We start from the raw sequence: 5000 nt of genomic DNA on the forward strand, positions 1-5000 counted from the left end.
CCTAGCCTAACTTAACCTAACCTAACTTCATCTCTAACCTAACCTAGCCTAGCCTAACTTAACCTAACCTTGCTAACCTAACCTAATCTAACCTAGTCTAACCTAACCTAACCTAACCTAACCTAACCTAAGCTAACCACACACCCTCCCCAGCAGGCATGTCACAGCAGGGGGGGGGGGTGGGGGGGGCATCTGGCACAGGAAGGCGCCCACACTTTTGGAATGTCAGCGAGTGGTTTAGAGGAGTGAGAGAGAGAGAGAGAGAGAGAGAGAGAGAGAGAGAGAGAGAGTCCGTGAAATACAACTACATACATTGCTGCCTTACAAACACCACCACTACCTCCACCTCCACCTCCACCTCCACCTCCACCTCCACCTCCACCTCCACCTCACCTCCACCTCCTCCTCCTCCTCCTCCTCCTCCTCCACAGTGCAGTCAGCCTCCAAGGGGACATAGCTCCACATACAGGTTTCTTCCATTTCTTCCGCCCCAGAGAGGTTGTTATTAGGCATTATGAGGATAGTGGATGAATAAGTGTGTGTGTGTGTGTGTGTGTGTGTGTGTGTGTGGATGGGTAGAAGGGTGGGTAAGTGGATGAATTTATTTATTTTTTTTATATATATTTTTTTTTTTATTTTGTGTATTCATTATTTTTGTTTAAGATGATTCTCTCTCTCTCTCTCTCTCTCTCTCTCTCTCTCTCTCTCTCTCTCTCTCTCTCTCATCTCTCTCTCATCTCTCTCTCTCTCTCTCTCTCTCTCTCTCTCTCTCTCTCTCTCTCTCTCTCTCTCTCTCTCTCTCTCTCTCTCTCTCTCTCTCTTCACTTCCAACAGAACCAAATGTGGATGAAGTGGAGAGAATCCATTCAAATTTACAGCAGATGGATAGATTCCTTGGCCCTTATCCACATGAGTCCTGGAAGAAGTGGATCTCTCTCACTCAGCACATGGAGGAGACAGAACTGAAGTGGATGATCCCGCTGTCAGGTGTGGAGGTGGTAATAATAGTAGTAGTAGTAGTAATCGTATTAGTAACGTCTGGCATGGAGGTGTACATTCCTCACTGTTTTTTAACCTTCCAGATCTTTGTTTAACACAGCTTGTTCTCGTGCTATACATGATAGAGAGGTGGCCCACAAAAGGTACTTAAGCCTTCCATCACAGGAATCTCATGCACTTCATATTTCTGTCCTGGAACCATGCCAAGTCTGTTCTCCAACTAGCCAAAACTTCATGTAACAGTGTCAGAACCTTTCAATATCTAACTTCCCTTGTGACTTCTGGCACCAAGCTGAAAATATTTCCAATAACTTTGCTTCTTCTTGTTTCCCTCCTTTATTTTCAACCACATGGCACCACTGCTACCACATCTGTCTCTAAAGCTGAACTCCTTGCTCAGGACCTTTGCTAAAAACTCTACCTTGGACGATTCAGGGCTTGTTTCTCCCTCCTCCCTCTGACTACTTCATGCTACCTGTTAAAATTCTTGGCGATGGCATTTTCCACTGCTAACACATGTCTCTAAAGCTGAACTCCTTGCTCAGACCTTTGCTAAAAACTCTACCTTGGAAGATTCAGGGCTTGTTTCTCCCTCTCCTCCACCCTCTGACTACTTCATGCTACCTGTTAAAATTCTTGGCAAATAGTGTTTTCTGTGCCCTCATTTGCCTAAACCCTCAGAAGGCTTGCTTGGAAATTTTGTAGTAAGCAGTTTGTAAATGAAGACTTGCATACAAATTGTATTGTGAGAGAAGAGTTTTGCTCCTTACTGAATATTTATCCTCATGAAGTTTACAAAATATAGTCTTGATTCTTCCTGTAGTTTGAAATTAATGATTGGACAGTCTTTCATTCTCGTTCAGTTATACTGCGCAAAATTCTGGCTAATTCTTGGCTCCAGCACGGCCGCCATTTCCTGCTCCACTACAAATTTTGCCCCTCCTCCTCCTCCTCCTCCTCCTGTGTCTTGAATTAAAGGTTTCTGTCCAGCGTTTTCAATACAGGTGGGTCTCCTCCTTCACACTTACAACCCAGTGTGATGGTGATTTGTGTGTTTGTGCATTTGTGCGTTGGCTGAGCTTGGGTGTGCAATAGCAGTAGTGATGGTAGTAGTAGTAGAATCTATCATCTACTACTACTACTACAACTACTACCATGTGTGTGTGTATGTGTGTGCGTCTTGACTGAGCCTCCCCATGTGGGATTACCAGCTTGATATAGTGATAGACAGACAGACAGATTATTATTACTATATTATCAGCCATTAATTCAGATAGATTATTATTATTATTATTATTATTATTATTATTATTATTATTATTATTGTTATTATTATTATTATTATTATTATTATTATTATTATCAACCATTAATTCTCTCCTTATTTTCGAGGTTGAGTTTGTTCGGCAGCAAAATTAATACCTGTCACTGGGTTCAGGTCTTCCAAGACACGCAGACACACACAGCAGCCCCCTCCACCTCCTGGGTTCAGATCTTCCCAAGACACACAGACACACACAGCAGCTTCTCCACCTCCTCACAGCCCTCCACAGCCCCTGACAGCCTTCATACACCACCAGAACAGCAACACACAGCTTCCACAGGCCTCTCAAACATCACAGGAGCCTCACAAACAGCCCCACACAGCACCACAAACCCATTAGACCCCCCAGCCCATTACCTCACCACCCACTTCACAGCACCCCCCACCCACAGCTCCCAGAAATGAAGCCGAGGGAAGGGACTATATTTTGTTTCACCCAGCCCCCCACCAGAACCTACAGAGAGGGGGCTAGTGAAGTCAGAATATAGTCTTTACTCTTCCTACAGTTTGAAGTTGATTGGTATGGTGGGTAGTGGTGGTGGTGGTAGTAGTAGTAGTAGTAGTAGTAGTAGTACTTATTTTCTTTATTATGAAATTTTTAGTATATATTTATTTTCCTCCTTTTCTATCTTTTTCTTCTCAATATCTTCTCTCTCTCTTTGTCTGTCTGTTTTTCTTCTCTCTCTCTCTCTAATTGTAGTAATAGTAGTAGTAGTTATTGTATATTTTTTTAACACCAGCTATTATATAATAGCATTAGTAACACCAGTAGCAACACACACACAATTACGTACAGTATTAAATAAATTGTGATTCGGATTACTCTTGCAGGCCGGACAGCTTAGTGGCAGAGCTCCAGGTGGCCTTCGTCAGCTTCTTGGTGGCACAGGTGTGGGATGGCTGGGACCAGTGGAGGTGTGTGGAGGAGCATCTGTGCCAGGCAGAGGTGCTGCTGCTGGAGGGGCTGCAGTTGTGTGCAAAGCTCCTCTTGGTCCTACACTATATTTTTCGTCTTTCTATATATAAAGTTGTCTCTCTCTCTCTCTCTCTCTCTATCTACGTTAACTTAACCCTTTCCTTCCCCACAGATCCCTGAAGACCTATTCATCAACATTGTAGTCCAACAACCTTCCTTGCCTCTGCACTCAACGCTCTCTTCACCAACATCAAGGACAACTCCGCCAACCTGCCTTGGTCCTTAAGGCTCAGCACTTCAAGGACCACCTCTCTGCCAAGTTCGAGTGGGATCTGACACTTGGGGACGAGAGAGTACACGCTGGTGGTGGTTGACTTGGTGTGTGGAGTGATGGGGTGATGGGGGTGTTCTGGGAAGGGGCATGTTTGTAATTGTGTGCTTGTGTGATTCTTTGTTTTATTTTTTCTTATTGTTTTTCTTGCTCATCTTTCTTCTTCTTCTTCCTCTGTGTGTGTTTTGTGAGAGGAGAGAGAGAGAGAGAGAGAGAGAGAGAGAGAGAGAGAGTATAGGAATGGAATGGAGGAAGAGAAAGGAAGAGGAGGAGAAAGGGAGAAAAGAAGAAAAGAATATGAAGTAGTAGTCTCTCTCTCTCTCTCTCTCTCTCTCTCACAGCCCACAGCCCCACAGTATGTCCCCCACAGTATGTTGACTTACCCACAGTCACCAACCACAGCCCCCTCCACCAATATAGGCCCGCACCCCCGCCCATTTTAACACTCACTGTCTCCTCAGGTTGTGCGCGTCTCCAGCACCCTGCAGTACGTACACACACACACACAGACAGACAGACGGACATCATCAGAGGAAGAAAATGCTATGTTCTGTAAAAGTTTATGACATTAAGAAAATAAAGGGTTAAGATTCAATTATTTTCTCTCTCTTCTCCCTTTCTTACTCAAAAAATAATTATTAAAAACTTTAAGTCAATATATCAAAATTTAATCCTTATAGAAAAGTTTAGAATGTTATAATAATAATAATAATAATAATAATAATAATAATAATAACAACATAGACAAACCTGAATTTTACTTAAAGACAAAGGGAAGAGAGGAAGAGGATGATGAGGAGGAAAACACACAGGGAAGAGAGAGAGAGGATGATGATGAGGAGATGAGGAGGAAAAGACAGGGAAGAGAGAAAGAGGAGGATGATGAGGAGGAGGAGGTACATATGAATTAAAGGAAGACAGAAGTGAAGAGGATGACAGGGGAAGAATGAAGAAGTGAAGAGGATGACAGGGGAAGAATGAAAGAGAGGAAGAGGAGGAGGAGGAGGAGGAACATAAAACAGTAAATTAAAAGAGGAAGACAGGAAGAAGAGACAAGACAACAAAGGAAGAAGAGGAAGAGGAAGAAGGAAAACAAAACAACAAAAAGACAGAAGGAAGAGGAAGAGAGGAAGAAGAGAAAGGAGAAGGAACAAGAAAAGAAAAGGACAAGAGAAAGAAGAGGAAGAAGAAGGAACACCAGAAAGAAAAGAAAGGGAAAGAGGAAGAAGGAACACAAGAAAGAAAGAAAAAAGAGGAGGAGGAAGAAGACCACAGAAAAGAATTAGATACTATGAAATAAGTTTAACAAAATTTTCACAATCCTCAACACCATTTCAATTACAACAGTTCATCCTTTACCAAACACCAAAAAAACACACACACCACTTCTGTATCTAATTAAAAAACACTGCTTATCTTTCACCTAAATA

The 5000-nt window shown here is 42.7% G+C and overlaps 1 protein-coding gene and 1 long non-coding RNA gene across 12 annotated transcripts in view; one reads left to right on the top strand and one right to left on the bottom strand.

Annotated features, from left to right (window-relative positions):
- LOC135098498 (uncharacterized) overlaps window positions 1–4165 on the top strand; it is a 5675-nt gene extending 1510 nt beyond the window's left edge. Inside the window, exons 2-6 of one of the 4 annotated variants that reach the window (XR_010267083.1) lie at window positions 835–987; window positions 2716–2848; window positions 3155–3269; window positions 3412–3617; window positions 4032–4165. This is a non-coding gene — a long non-coding RNA (uncharacterized LOC135098498). The remainder of the gene's footprint in view (window positions 1–834; window positions 988–2715; window positions 2849–3154; window positions 3270–3411; window positions 3618–4031) is intronic. The other 3 variants (XR_010267084.1, XR_010267081.1, XR_010267085.1) reach the window with 3 other exon arrangements.
- Window positions 4166–4222: 57 nt separating this feature from the next.
- The window catches only part of LOC135098499 (uncharacterized), a 37301-nt gene continuing 36523 nt past the window's right edge, over window positions 4223–5000 (bottom strand). For all 8 annotated transcript variants that reach the window (XM_064000898.1, XM_064000902.1, XM_064000903.1 and 5 more), the window contains one exon: window positions 4223–5000. This exon is cut by the window's right edge and continues 1144 nt beyond it. The gene's annotated coding sequence lies outside the window, so the exon portion shown is untranslated.

Source organism: Scylla paramamosain, unplaced genomic scaffold (assembly GCF_035594125.1).
Source record: "Scylla paramamosain isolate STU-SP2022 unplaced genomic scaffold, ASM3559412v1 Contig66, whole genome shotgun sequence".
Taxonomy (NCBI): domain Eukaryota; kingdom Metazoa; phylum Arthropoda; class Malacostraca; order Decapoda; family Portunidae; genus Scylla; species Scylla paramamosain.